The sequence below is a fragment of the Dermochelys coriacea genome, chromosome 28, assembly GCF_009764565.3.
Source record: "Dermochelys coriacea isolate rDerCor1 chromosome 28, rDerCor1.pri.v4, whole genome shotgun sequence".
NCBI lineage: Eukaryota > Metazoa > Chordata > Testudines > Dermochelyidae > Dermochelys > Dermochelys coriacea.
In genome coordinates this window covers 2,376,665-2,392,258 of record NC_050095.1, presented here as the reverse complement: position 1 = coordinate 2,392,258, position 15,594 = coordinate 2,376,665, and the positions used below count along the sequence as shown (strand labels likewise).

Sequence of the window (15,594 nt, the reverse complement as noted above, 5' to 3'; positions counted from 1 at the left end):
TTGGGAAGGAGTTTCTCAGGTCAGACTGGCAGAGACCCTGCCCGGGGCGGGGGGAGAGTCTCCTTCCTCTGCATGGGGCATGCATAGGGCACCCTAACCCTAACCCTAAACATACAAAAGTGTCACAGCCTGTTATGACTGACAAATGGCTGACTTTCTCATTGATACCATATAATTATAAAATAAACTAATTGGGATATAAATATTGGACTTACATTTCAGTGTGTAGTCTGTTGTGAAACTAGGCAAATATCGAGATGAGTTGATGTAACCCCGGGAAACCTCTGTGCACCCCTAGGGGTACAAGTATCCCTGGTTGAGAAGCACTGGACTAGATAATCATAGGGGTCCCTTCTGGCCTTAAAGTCTATAAGTCTCTGAAAGAAATTAAAAAAAACACACACCAATAATTCATGCCACACCAGGGACTTGACCCCTATACCATCAGGGGACTTAACAAAGGCTCTTACAGGTGGATTATGCAGCTGCTTACATTTAGCCCTGGATAAAGGTTTAGAAGAGTGAGTTTAATCTCAGCTAGTTACTAATGTTTGCTTTTATTGTAGCAATGTCTAGCTTGTCCAGTCTTGGGCTGGCCCGCATTGAACAAATCCAGAATGAAAAGGTAGTCCCTGCCCGGAAGAACTTGTGAGAAGAGCAGGATCGACAGGGATTTCTTCCGTTCATTGGCAATTAAAAAAAAAATTGGTGTCATGTCAAGACCTAAAATGAACATTTTTGGTGAATCAAAAAGCCAGGAGAGGAAAAAGCTCATTTCTGGCTCAAAGAGAAAGCTTTGCTTTGACAAACTTGCATTGTCTGGTTGTTCCATTTCCACCAGTCTTTTGAGGTTTTGCAAAAAAAGTTAAATGAAATCAGAGAAATTCTGTGAAAGGAAAATATTGAAACACTTTGTTTCAAAAGTGCTGAAATAAAACATGGTGGGGGGGGTTCTCCTGGGGGGGTTCCCCTCCCCATTTCCCCTCCCCATTTCCCCTCCCCAAAACGAACAACTAGGCAACATCAACCCAAATTCATGAAACATTTCAGTGGGACAAAACTGCACTTTTTCACACCCACCCCAAACAAATGTTTTTGGCCAAAAAAAAATCTCACGGCTGTATTTTCATACATGATCACTTTTACCCCTTCACCAACCTAGATACCTTCATCTCTGCAACTGCCTGGGGGGGCAAAGGCAAAAAAATCAAAGTCTGCTGCGTTGCTTCTTCATCTCTGTTATTTATTAGATTCATAGGTATTCAGGCCAGATGAAACCACTCCGGTAATCTAGGCTGGCTTCCTGCATAACCCACTCTTGGACCACCATCCTCGCATGAAACCCATAACTTCTGTTTGAGCCAAAGCAGATTGGGTCGGGGGAAAAATCCAGTGTACTCACTGGGACTTGTACTTAGGTTGCAGGAGCGAAAGTCCGGCCTGCTGATGATTATAGTATAGAATCATAGAAAATTAGAGTTGGCAGGAACCTCAGGAGGTATCTAGTGCAACCCCCTGCTCAAAGCAGGACCAACCCCAACTAAATCATCCCAGCCAGGCCTTAAAAGCCTCTAAGGATGGAGATTCCACCACCTCCCTAGGTAAGAGCAGAGCCATGAATAAATGCTCTTTCCCCATCCCTACCGAACAGACCGTATCTGGAAGCAGAACCAATCCACGGGTAAGAATTTCTCTGCGTGCCCATAAACACGGAAAGGGAGGTGGATAAAAATGCTGCAATCGGTTAGAAAAACACTGGGGGAAACTCATTGCTGATGAATTTCTCCTTCCTTAGGCTTGTCCTGTCCTCTGGATGGAGGACAATTATAGCAAATAATTCTCTGATGCCCTGTTTAAAATAATTATTCAGTATACAAGAGGGAGGAAGGGAAGTGAGAACTGCATAAAGTTTGCAATCAAATAAGATTAAGAAGGTTAATTTGAAGCAAAAGGCGAAAATAACCGTTTTGAAACCAGGTGACATGATTTCAGGATTCAGGAGACTGGATCGCTGGGCTCAGACAGTCTGACCTCTTGTATAACACAGGGCTTCCCTGAATTAATTCCTGCTGGGACCAGAGCAGATCTTTTTGAGAGAAAAAAAATAACATCCTCTCCGGATTGAAAAATTGCCGGGGTTGGAGAACCGCTCACTGGCCTCGATCTGCCATTCCAACAGTGCCGTCCCCTCGCTGGGAAAAAATTGCCCCTTTCTTTCCAGTCTGAACTGGTCTCTTTCCAACTTCCGGCCGTCGGATCTCAGTAGATCCTTGTCCACCGGATCGAGGACCCTTCAGTGAACACATAAGACCAAGCCCCTAATAATCAGGCGGGTCCCGGTGCAGTTCTGCCAAGTGTCCACACTGGGGCTGTGTCGCTCCATCCGACGGCGCGTGTGGAGCGAGGCTCAGCCCTGCCTGCTGGCACGGCTCCCAAACCTGCTGCATTGTGGGGCAGCTTCGGAGCTCAGGATTGTGGGAGATCTCCAGCGCCGGGGCCTAGGAAGGCAGGAGGGGAGCCGAACCGGGCCCAAGCCGCCCCCTAGCCCTTGCAGGCCGGCCTCCTCCCTCCCCAGCATGGAGACCTCCCGGAGGGATGCGGTGATCCTCTCCCTGGTGCAGACAGGCACCCTCATGATGGGGTACCTGCGCGCCCGCAGCGAGGCATCCACAGCGGCCTCGGCTCGCAGGGGCTGGGCCTTCCTGCAGGCGCTGGAGAGACGGCTGAAGGAGGTGGAGGAGGAAGATGAGGAGGAGGAGGAGGAGTCGGGGAACGAGTCGCCCACGGAGGGCCGGGCCAACGTCCCGGTGCCCCGGCCCCGCCAGCGCCCGGCCGGGCGTCGCCCGTGGGTCCGGCCCCGCAGCACCGAGTGGTGGGACCGTACCGTGCTGGAGACCTGGGCCGACCAGCAATGGCTGCAGAACTTCCGGATGCGCAAGGCCACCTTCGTGGGGCTGTGTGCCGAGCTAGCGCCCGCCCTCCAGCGCCAGCGCACCCGCATGCGGATCCCGCTCAGCGTGGAGAAGCGGGTGGCCATCACCCTGTGGAAGCTGGCCACCTCTGACTGCTACCGCTCGGTGGGCAACCAGTTCGGAGTGGGGCGCTCCACGGCCGGTGCTGTGGTGCTGGAGGTGTGCCGGGCCATCCAGCGGGTGCTGCTGCGCCGGGCCATCGAGGTGGGTGACGCCCGGGAGATTGCCACTGGCTTCCGGGAGATGGGCTTCCCCAACTGCGCCGGGGCCCTCGGCCTTACTCACATGCCCATCCAGTGCCCACCACACCAGGCCTCTGAGTACATCAATGGCAAAGGCTACTACTCCATGGCGCTGCAGGTCCTGGTGGACCACCGGGGCCACTTCACCAACATCAGCACCGGCTGGCCAGGCAAAGCCCATGAGGCTCGGATCCTGCGGAAATCCACCCTCTTCAAGAAAGGCCAGGAGGGGGCGCTCTTCCCCCCGGAGACATTGGACCTTGATGGGGTGTCAGTGCCCATGGTGGTCCTGGGAGACATGGCCTACCCTCTCCTGCCCTGGCTCATGACTCCCTATCCCGGGGAGCCAGGAGGGGCCCAGGAACGGTTCAACGAAGCCCTGAGCCGGTGCCGCCAGCCAGTGGAACAGGCCGTGGCCAGGCTGAAGGGGCGCTGGCGCTGCTTGACCACGCGGAATGACTGTGCAGTGGACAACTTGCCCCGCCTCATCTCGGCCTGCTGCATCCTCCACAACATCTGTGAACGCAAGGACGAGGTCTTCGATGAGGCCTGGGGTGCTGAGGCCCGGCGGCTGGGTGCCAGCTTTGAGCAGCCCGAGAAGACACCGGAGGCTGAGGGGGAGGCGGGCGGGGCAGCTGCCCAGGTCAGGGACGCACTGTGCACCTACCTGGAGAGCCAGGCCTCTTAGCGGCAGCTTGGGACCTTGGGGCAGGCACTGGGCTCGGATAAATCAGTGGGGCTTTTATAGGAGCTGGCTTCTTTTACCCTAATGGAGCTGTAGCTAGTTTACACTGGCTGGGGATCTGGTCCCCACTGACTCCAATGGAGAGATGCCTATTGTCACCAGCTGGGATCGGGCCCCATTGACTCCAGTGGAGAGACACCCATTGTCACCAGCTGGGATCTGGTCCCACTGACTCCAGAAAGGCCTTGGCCTTCGCACTTAGTGGTGCTTTCCGGATGAGAGCTCATATTGTGAACACCCCCAACAAAATCAGCTTCACAGAGATGCAAATTGGGGCCCAGCGTGGCCCATTGGATTGGAAGCGAGTCACATCCAACACAGCTGTGACGCTCGGTACTAATTGCTTTATTGTGTCTGGAAACTGAGGCACCCTGGCTTTACTAACCACCAGCACAAAATCCAGCTCTTTCAAACTTGTGCAACATTATGCAGCAGACCAGGGCTGGGGACCAAAATCCAGGTATTCTGTGTCTCAACCGGAGCTGTTTCCACTAGGCCAACCAGCCTCCTGACCCAGACAGCACTTTCAAATGCATGGGGCTTGCTCTGACAAGGCAAATCTGTCTATTGACCCCAGTTCCCTCTTACTGGCTGCAGTTTGGACTTTGCTGGGTGTATGAGAACTTTATGCCCCTCATCCTTTCCCCCGCCCCATCCTCTCCTTCTCTCTACTCCAGCACCCTGCGACTTTCCCCATTTCCCCCCGCTCTATTCCAATCCCTTAGAGAAATAAATTTCTGGCTGCAAACCCAAGGTGGAAGATTTGGCTTTCAATAGTATCCGTTCAAAACTCGGGGAAGCCTTGTTTCCTGTCTCCCTTACTCCTCCTTGCCTTGACCTGGCTTTATTTTCATTTCCACCTGCTGTTATCTTGCTTTTCACTCTCTCTTTTCCTCCCCCATGTCCCTGCCTTTCAGAGTGGCTGTCCCAAAAATAGTAGCAACGGGAGAATTTTATGCTTGTTTGTTATAAAACTTTTTTTTTTAAATGAAAAACAGTCTTTTTTTAGGAGTAAAAATTTTCAGGGGAAATTTTTTTTTAGGGTGGGGGGGAGGGGGGGTTGGCCAAAAAAATTTAAATAAAATTGCTTTTGAAAAATGGCAAGTGATCATTTCCCAGTGTTTCCCTGATTGCTTTGTTGTTTGTTTGTTTCTTCCTTTTCCCAGTGGCAAACTGAAAAAAAAAAAGAGAAAGATGTATAAAATGTAAAAATAGGTTCAAAAACTAAAATTTAGGAGGGGAGGGTTCCCGACCAAAAGTTTTCAAGACAGTTGGATTTTTTGGTCAATGTTTTTTTACCACCTCTGACAAGGGTGTGACCCCCATGATATCAGCCCCTCGTAAACTTTTCAAGCTTCTTCGTCAAGCCAGTCAGGCTGTTGACACGCCTCCTATAGGCTCCTCCAGAACCTCGCCAACAAACAGGGATTCTAACCGCACCAAGGTTTCTCCGTAGATCTCAAAGCACATAACCTTACCCCCATTTCACAGATGGGGGAAGTGAGGCCTTGTGGGGAAACTTTTGCTCAAGTCACCCGGCAAAGCCAGGAATAAAAACCCAGCCCTTCTGAGTCATAAGAACGGCCAGACTGGGTCAGACCAAAGGTCCATCTAGCCCAGTATCCTGTCTTCCGACAGTGGCCAAGCCAGGTGCTTCAGAGGAAATGAACAGAAGAGGTAATCGTCAAGTGCTCTTTGCACTAGACAACGCTTTCTATTAATGATTATCCTGGCTAATGGGGGAAGGGGTGGAATTTCTCAGCCCCTTGTTAATATCACCACTTCAGTAGCAGACCGTGCCCAGTTTGCCGGCATCGTCTGATCCCCCAGCCTTAGCATCCGATGTTCCCTGTTCCCCTTTGTCTTTCCTCACATTGCGAAGACAGTAGCCAGTACTGTCGGGAATAAAGATTTGGGTCGAATTTGGCCCTTCTCATAAACACAATGTGGAGACTCCCCCCCACGGGTCTGGGGGAGTTTTCCCAAACGGTTAATCACCCGCTCTGTTAAAACTTGGCTCCTTCTTTCCAGTCTGGCTTTGTCTAGCTTCAGCTTCCAGCCATGGGATCCTGTTAAATCTCCTACATTGAAACCCCTCTGTTGTCACATTTGTGTTCCCCAGGTGGATACTTGGGCCCAGATCCTGACCGTTATTTAAGCTCCTAACGATTTGATTTCAGTCAGCCTAAATGCCTTTGAGGCTCTGGGCTTTAGAGACCAGGATGAGTTACTGAGCGCCCTTCTCTGTGTTTACGCCTTGCCTGGATCCTACCAGGCCCTGTGTTAGACTTTGGGCTGGTGATTATTTGTTGAGATGAAGTAGCCCCATTGATAAATGCCGCAACAAAATGCCAGACGCACAAGGGCGTGAGTCTTTTAATGTTCAGGATATGTCGACCCTGAAGTTAAAAACCCGCAGGCCGGCTGACTCGGGCTAAGGGGCTGCAGGGGCACCTGGTATAATAGGCCAGGGGAGGTTAGGCCTTCCCAAAGCCAGGCTGTGGCCCCGCCCACGCTCCGCCCCGAGGCCCCGCCCTCACTCCCTCTCTCCCCTGAAGCCAGTGGGGGCTCAGCTCAGGCTGATAGCTAGAGCTTGGGGCTTAGCTGGCTAGCTGTCTGGGACTCAAGGCGAGAGGTGCGGCTGGGTGGGCGTGGCTCCTTGGGCCCAGGGGCGGGGCCTTGGGCAGAAGGGGCAGAGCTCGGGCTCCCCAAAGGTGCGGGTTCACGTGCCGCCCATGTCTGCACCACAATGGGCCAGCCACCGGTGTCTAACTGCAATGTAGACATACCCAGAGCCAGCTCGCCTGCTGCAGATCACAGCCACCACGATGTCCCTTTTAGGGACAGAGACTTTTCATTTCCTGGGAGATCCGAGCCGTCATTTGCTTCCGGCCCTTCCCTAGCTAGAGGCATTGCTGAGTGCCACCGAACAAACCCCATTAGCAAGGTTGCAGCGCTGCCCCATAGCCCGCGGGTGAGGGCTCCCGCTCCAGCTAGAAACACAATGGAAACCCGCTGATACAAGCTAGTCAAGTCTGCAGGGAGCCAGATATCATTGTCCTGGCTCTGAGGGTGCAAAGTAAGCTCTGTCTGATGGAGAAACACAGAGGAAACTGCCCGTACAGGAGCCCTATGAAATTTCAAGCCCCCTCTATGGGAGAATCCTGCAGATCCTTCACTTATCGAAATGTATGGCAGGAAATGACACAGCAACTGGGCATTGCAACAAAACGCTTTGATGGAACGGCCCACGCAGCTCCCGCAAGATGCTCTGAGTTCGCCTGTTCGGAGATGGGATGTGACCATCAGCCACAAAGGGGAGAAAAAATAACCTAATCAGTGCTGGTGGTAGATCAGGGGGAGCAGAGAGATCGGGAAAGTGCACGGCCAGTGTTCAACCAGAAACCTTTAGACCCACATTTAGTGGGAACGTGTCAGTTTCAATGGGAAAAAATTCCAAATGATTCAAATTGAAGAATCTTGCTTTCTTTTGGTTAGACTATTATGTTCTGATATTAATTGTAATATTATATTGTATTATATTATATTATATTAATGTTTTGGCATTATTGAAATGAGATCTCAAAATATTCTAATATAAAACATTTTATATATATTATACAGATATACATATAGAATATATATATATATAATAACATAATATATTAGCATATAACATAATATATATTACATGCTAATATAAAATATTAGATTATAATTCTAATAGAAATGCAAGGTAGAAAACAAACCAGTTTCAAATATGTTCGTTTTGATGAGAGCGGGGTGCCAATTTTCCGCTCTGTGTGTCGTTTTTGCTGAAAACCACAGATTTGGGTCCACCAAAATATTTCACAACATGATTTGGGTTTTTTCAAGCTTTTGGGGTTCAACAAAAAGTCCTAAAACGTCAGGATGACAGAAACCTAATCCATCCCCCCCCCCGCCTAATACATCCAGCGAAGGATAAAGCCAGCACAGCAACACGGTCTCCAAATCAATTTTGTTTTTTCCTTCAGAATTTCCCTTCTGTAAAACAAAAACCAATTTTTCGTCTCTGGGACAAAAGTAAATTTTGATGTGTCGGCTTTTCCCACGGGAATGAAAATTGTGTTCTCCAACCAAAGGGAATCTAGGCCGACGTTAAAATAACACCCAGGCCAATGGTGCTGGAACCATTTTTATAGTGAGAGGTGCTGATGACGGACACCGTATATTTGGTGTTGGTTATTACTACTTGAAGCCAGGGGTACGGCAGCCCCCCCAGGCCAGCACCCCGAGTTCCAGCACCCGACCAGACTCCCAGGCCAGGCCTTGGCAATCCCTAATGAGTGCACAGCTTCTAAGGTGACTGTGATCATGTAGCTTGACTTCCTGTTTGCACGACAGCGTGCGAGCGTGTGGTAGCTGACACGGATGGTATCGTGTGAGACAGATCTCTGCCTTAGCTAACTGCCCGGCCCCACGGGGAGCTCTGTCAGCTTGAAAGCCTCTCTTTCACCCGTAGAAGTTGGTCCAGTAAAAGATATTCCGTCCTTTGCCTCTTCCCTCCAACACACACACAAACACACACTTGTGATCAGTCACTGGGGCAAGCAGCCATTTCACACACACACACACGCTTGTGATCAGTCACTGAGGCGAGCAGCCATTTCACACACACACACACCCCTTGTGATCAGTCACTGGGGCAAGCAGCCACTTAACACACACTTGTGATCAGTCACTGAGGCGAGCAGCCATCTAATACACACACACATCCGTTGTGATCAGTCACTGGGGCAAGCAGCCACTTCACACACATACTTGTGATCAGTCACTGAGGCGAGCAGCCATTTAATACACACACACATCCGTTGTGATCAGTCACTGGGGCAAGCAGACATTTAACACACACACACACACACATCCGTTGTGATCAGTAACTGGGGCAAGCAGACATTTAACGCACACACACACACCCCTTGTGATCAGTCAATGGAGCAAGCAGCCACTTAACACACACTTGTGATCAGTCACTGGGGCAAGCAGCCATTTCACACACACACACACGCTTGTGATCAGTCACTGGGGCAAGCAGCCACTTAACACACACACACATACACACATTTGTGATCAGTCACTGAGGCAAGCAGCCACTTAACACACACTTGTGATCAGTCACTGAGGCGAGCAGCCATTTAACACACACACACACACACCCGTTGTGATCAGTCACTGGGGCAAGCAGCCACTTCACACACACACACACACACACGCTTGTGATCAGTCACTGAGGCAAGCAGCCATTTAACACACACTTGTGATCAGTCACTGAGGCAAGCAGCCATTTAACACACACACACACCCGTTGTGATCAGTCACTGGGGCAAGCAGCCACTTCACACACACGCTTGTGATCAGTCACTGAGGCGAGCAGCCATTTAACACACACTTGTGATCAGTCACTGAGGCGAGCAGCCATTTAACACACACACACACACCCGTTGTGATCAGTCACTGGGGCAAGCAGCCACTTCACACACACGCTTGTGATCAGTCACTGAGGCGAGCAGCCATTTAACACACACACACACACACACACGCTTGTGATCAGTCACTGAGGCGAGCAGCCATTTAACACACACTTGTGATCAGTCACTGAGGCGAGCAGCCATTTAACACACACACACACACACCCGTTGTGATCAGTCACTGGGGCAAGCAGCCACTTCACACACACACACACACACACGCTTGTGATCAGTCACTGAGGCAAGCAGCCATTTAACACACACTTGTGATCAGTCACTGAGGCAAGCAGCCATTTAACACACACACACACCCGTTGTGATCAGTCACTGGGGCAAGCAGCCACTTCACACACACGCTTGTGATCAGTCACTGAGGCGAGCAGCCATTTAACACACACTTGTGATCAGTCACTGAGGCGAGCAGCCATTTAACACACACACACACACCCGTTGTGATCAGTCACTGGGGCAAGCAGCCACTTCACACACACGCTTGTGATCAGTCACTGAGGCGAGCAGCCATTTAACACACACACACACACACACGCTTGTGATCAGTCACTGAGGCGAGCAGCCATTTAACACACACTTGTGATCAGTCACTGAGGCGAGCAGCCATTTAACACACACACACACCCGTTGTGATCAGTCACTGGGGCAAGCAGCCACTTCACACACACACGCTTGTGATCAGTCACTGAGGCAAGCAGCCACTTCACACACACGCTTGTGATCAGTCACTGAGGCGAGCAGCCATTTAACACACACTTGTGATCAGTCACTGAGGCGAGCAGCCATTTAACACACACACACACACCCGTTGTGATCAGTCACTGGGGCAAGCAGCCACTTCACACACACGCTTGTGATCAGTCACTGAGGCGAGCAGCCATTTAACACACACACACACACACGCTTGTGATCAGTCACTGAGGCGAGCAGCCATTTAACACACACTTGTGATCAGTCACTGAGGCGAGCAGCCATTTAACACACACACACACCCGTTGTGATCAGTCACTGGGGCAAGCAGCCACTTCACACACACACGCTTGTGATCAGTCACTGAGGCAAGCAGCCACTTCACACACACGCTTGTGATCAGTCACTGAGGCGAGCAGCCATTTAACACACACACACACACACACACACACCCCCACGCTTGTGACCAGTCCCGGGGGCTCGCGGCCATTATCCGGAAGCGAAGCGGCTGCTTCCGATCCACTCCAAATGCCGCAGGTGTCGGCGGTTTGTCCAAAAAGCGAGACGCGCCCGAACAGGGACTTGAACCCTGGACCCTCAGATTAAAAGTCTGATGCTCTGCCGACTGAGCTATCCGGGCGCTCTGCGTTATCCCGGCCGGGGGAGCCCGATGCAGAGCCAGGGCGGGTGCAGCCCCGGGCAATTCGCTGTTCCCGGGGGGGCTCCGCTCCCCCAACCCTTGTGGGCTTGTCACACAGCGTGTGTCGGGCACTATTCCTCTAGCCGCCCTGCAGCTCGCTCGTCCGCCCAGCCCTGCAGCCTGGCTGCCGATCAGGGGGCGCGTCCTCCTTCTGCAGCCAGGCCCCCCCCCCGACCCCCGAGGGGCTCTCCCCGGCCGCCTCCCATGGCCCCTGTTCTGTCCGCTCCGCCCGCTCGCATGGCAGATCCATGGTACCAATCGGTCTATGTATGGAGCCATCTTCCTCTCCTGCCATCTACAATCTAGCGATCCGCGTATCATGGATGTCTTCCCTTCCCCTCCCCTTCCCTTTCCTCCCCTCCCTTCCCCTTCCCCTACCTTCCTTCCCCTCCCCTTCCCTTTCCTCCCCTTCCCTCCCTTCCTTCCCCTTTCCTCCCCTCCCCTTCCCCTTCCCTTCCCTTTCCTCCCCTTCCCTCCCTCCCTTCCCCTCCCTTCCCTTTCCTCCCCTCCCTTCCCTCCCTTCCTTCCCCTTCCCTTCCCTTTCCTCCCCTTCCCTCCCTCCCTTCCCCTCCCTTCCCTTTCCTTCCCTTCCTTCCCCTCCCCTTCCCCTCCCTTCCCTTTCCTCCCTTCCTTCCCCTTCCCTCCCTTCCTTCCCCTCCCCTTCCCCTCCCTTCCCTTCCCTCCCTTCCTTCCCCTCCCCTTCCCCTCCCTTCCCTTCCCTCCCTTCCTTCCCCTCCCCTTCCCCTCCCTTCCCTTCCCTCCCTTCCCTTCCCTCCCCTTCCCCTCCCTTCCCTTTCCTCCCTTCCCCTTCCCCTCCCCTCCCCTCCCTTCCCTCTTCCCCGCCTTCCATCTGCCTGTTTCTGGGGAGAGCCAGCGTGTCCACCGCTCTGTCCTTTCCTGAGGGCGTCTCCTCCACCACCCTCTATCCTCGCTCTTCCTTTCCTAGCCATCGCTCATGGCACAGGTCCCTCGGCCTCTGATCGTATCTATCAATCAAGCGCCTTTTTCTAACAACGCCTGTTGTAGATATCAGCATATAATCTATCACTTCATTTTCTTTCTTTCTTTCTTTCTATTTCTGATGGTATCTTATTTATCTATGTATACCTGTACACTCTATCTATCTATCTATCTGTCCCCATCCACCCTTTCTTTCTTTCTTTCTTTCTTTCTTTCTTTCTTTCTTTCTTTCTTTCTTTCTTTCTTTCTATTTCTGATGGTATCTTATCTATCTATCTATCTATCCCTTCTTTCTTTCTTTCTTTCTTTCTTTCTTTCTTTCTTTCTTTCTTTCTTTCTTTCTTTCTTTCTATTTCTGATGGTATCTTATTTATCTATGTATACCTGCACACTCTATCTATCTGTCCCCATCCACCCCTTCTCTCTCTCTCTCTCCCTCTAATGGCACACATCTATCAATTACTGATGGTATTTATCTTTCAATCTACGTATCTAGCCATCTTTTTTCTAATGATGTCTATTCTATCTATCAGCATATAATCTATCACAGCCTTTCCTTTCTTTCTTTTTTCTTTCTATATTTCTGGTGCTGTCTTTATCTATCTATCTATCCCCAGACACCCCCTCTATGTATCTACCTATCTATCTAACTCCATACACCCCCTCCATCTATCCCCACCCACCCCCTCTATCTAGCTCTCTATCTATCTATCCCCATCCACCCCCTCTATCTATCTATCTATCTATTCTTTCTTTCTTTCTTTCTTAGCACCTATCTATTTTTGATGGGGTCTTATCTGTCTATTTCTAACCTATCAATCACTTTAGGATGGAGGCCCCTTGCATATAACTGTTGTTGCTGTCCCCATGTGAGATAAAAAGCGAAAGGAAAATGAAAAGACAGGAGAGCAAAGAGAAGCGAACAGAAGCGTGAGGCGGGGAGCTTTAGAGGGCGGAGAATGGCTCCGGGAAGTAAAACGCTCAAAGAAAAGTTTGCACCAAAAGCGAGGAAAGATCAATTGTTAAAACAAAAGCGGCAGAGCGCAGGTTCCACCGAGATTTGAACTCGGATCGCTGGATTCAGAGTCCAGAGTGCTAACCATTACACCATGGAACCAGCTGACGAGCCCAGCTTGCAAAGCCTTGGTAATGCCTGGCCTGCCAGGGTGCCGCTCACCCTGGGGTGCTTTGCCAGGGGCTGGCCCCAGCCCAGAGTTGAAGACAATAAAGGACAGTGATCTAAAGCACAACCCAGCTCGGGCACTGCGCGCCCCCAGCAATTATCCACTACCTGATCCTATGCACAGCCCTGGTTGGCTCAAACAGCTCTTAGTGGCCTGGGTGCCACCTTGGCTGGAATAATGCATCCAGGTCAGAGGGCCACAAACAGGGCCAGCCTTAGGGAAAATGGCACCCTGGGCTCCTAGCCCCAGCACAAATTAAGCACTGATGGCACCCCAGATAGGACCGTAAGGCAAGGCCCTGTCCACAATTGGGAGGTGGGTAAATTGGAGAGGGTCTGAGAAGTGCCACGTGAATGATTAAAGGATGGGGAAATGGGCCTTAGGAAGTCGGACTATATGCTCACAGCAGCCACTTCTGGCCTAGTACCCTGTGGATCCTGGTGTGACAAAGTGGGAATTTTGGTAGTGTTTTGGTGAAGCCGGCGTGTGCCTCAGTTTCCCTTTGTGCTGCTGTGCGCAGCACTCAAAGAATTAAAAGAGGCAGAGCGGGGATGGGGCGGGTGCTGTGTCACCTGACTGTCTGTAGTGGTATGAATGGGTCATTAAGCTCTGACTCAAACCAACCTACGCACATACACCAGGAACCAAAGAGAAAGAGAGAGGAGTTGCTTGAAGGCCCAGTTTCCAAATATGGCAGGAGTGGTATGGCTCCTTGAATCCTGATTAGGGTGACCAGATAGCAACTGTGAAAAAACGGGACAGGGGTTGGGGGGTAATGGGCGCCAATATAAGAAAAAGTCCCCCAAAACAGGACTGTCCCTTTAAAAATGGGACATTTGGTCCACCTAATCCTGATGCACTAAAGGGGTCACTCCCAAGGACCTGGAGCATAGACCAGACCCTGTGGATCTGGGGCAGTCAGAGGTTTAGGGACACCCAGAGCATGGGGCTGTGTCCCTGACCCACTTGACTAATAGCCATTCATGGACCTATCTTCCAGGAACTTATCTAGTTCTTTTTTTGAACTTTGTTATACTGTTGGCAAGGAGTTCCACAGTTTGACTGTGAAGAAATACCTCCTTAGGTTTGTCTTAAACCTGCTGCCTAGTAATTTCATTGGGTGACCCCTGGTTCATGTGTTATGTGAAGTGGTAAATAACACTTCCTTAGTCACATTCTCCACCCCAGTCTTGATTTTCTAGCCCCACAACTAATGCCCCTCCGTGCTCTTAATCATTGTTGCTCTCTGGACCTTTCCCAGTTCTAAAAGATCTTCTTGGAGATGGGGCAACCTGAACTGCAGCAGTATTCATGGCATGGGAATGTGTTCCCAATGCCAAAGTTGCCCCCAAAACAGTCTAGGGCTTCCTCATCCTGGGAGGTCCCCATATCTTGTGGGGTTCTATGGTGTAATGGTTAGCACACTGGACTTTGAATCCAGTGATCTGAGTTCAAATCTCAGTAGAACCATGTGCCCTCAGGTGGGGAGCACTATCTTTTTTTTCCCCCTTTGGTACCCCCACCCCACCCCAACACCCTGAAGGGGTCGGCCACACAAAACTTTCATTGCCCTAACCAGCCTCTGAGCAGCTGGTTCTATAGGCGAATTGGTAACACATAGGACAGTGAGACCTGCCATCCCTAATTACAATGTGTGCACAAAGAAAAGGAGGACTTGTGGCACCTTAGAGACTAACAAATTTATTAGAGCATAAGCTTTCGTGAGCTACAGCTCACTTCATCGGATGCATTTGTGTGCACAGACACCCTGCTGATGGGGAGAGGGGAGGGGGTGTATGGAGATAGGTAGATAGATAGACGGGGTGTGGGGATAGAGCGATAGATAGATAGAGGGGGTGTATGGCCGGGGTTCTCAAACTGGGGGTTGGGAGGACTCCCTCAGGGAGTCGTGAGGTTATTACAAGGGGGTTGCGAGCTGTCAGCCTCCACCCCAAACCCTGCTTTGCCTTCAGCATTTATAACGGTGTTAAATATATAAAAACATTTTTTTAATTTATAAGGGGGGTGTCTCACTCAGAGGCTTGCTGTGTGAAAGGGGTCACCAGTACAAAAGTTTGAGAATGACTGTGGGGATAGATAGATAGATAGATAGATAGATAGATAGATAGATCCCCATGTGTAGGGTTGTGGGGAGAAGTATACTGGGGAGAAGAACGTCGGAGGCTGGGCACAAATCCCTGCTGGGCTCTGATCCTGCCCCCAAGTTGTTGTTCTGATTCTGACCCACTTCCCCCCATTGCCCTGTGACAGAGGCCAGAGTTCCCTGATGGCATTTGCAGCCCTCACTTCCGCCCCACCACAAAGGGGCTTAGATGTAGCGAGCAGTCAAGGGTGGCAGTTTGGGGGGCAGTGGGGGATTAGTGCTGCCTCCTGGCTCACTAATCCCCCCCTGTAATCTCCCCCCCCCAAGTGTGTGGGGCAGAGGGGCCTTTAATAGGTTTACTCACCGACCCTTTAATTAAACTACCCTGTGAAGCACAACGGGACAGGCTGGAGACACCAAGGGGGTGGCGTGTGGGGAGGGCACGAAGAGGCCCAGTCCCTGGGCGTTGAGGGGG

General features: G+C 51.2%; 3 non-coding genes across 3 annotated transcripts; 1 reads left to right on the top strand and 2 right to left on the bottom strand.

The window, feature by feature from the left end:
• Positions 1-10,738: 10,738 nt before the first annotated feature.
• Positions 10,739-10,811, bottom strand: TRNAK-UUU. The gene has a single exon. It is a non-coding gene; the product is annotated as a tRNA-Lys (tRNA).
• A 2,065-nt stretch (positions 10,812-12,876) lies between these two features.
• Positions 12,877-12,948, bottom strand: TRNAQ-CUG. Its single transcript has one exon. It is a non-coding gene; the product is annotated as a tRNA-Gln (tRNA).
• Positions 12,949-14,413: 1,465 nt separating this feature from the next.
• Positions 14,414-14,485, top strand: TRNAQ-UUG. The gene has a single exon. It is a non-coding gene; the product is annotated as a tRNA-Gln (tRNA).
• Positions 14,486-15,594: the final 1,109 nt, after the last annotated feature.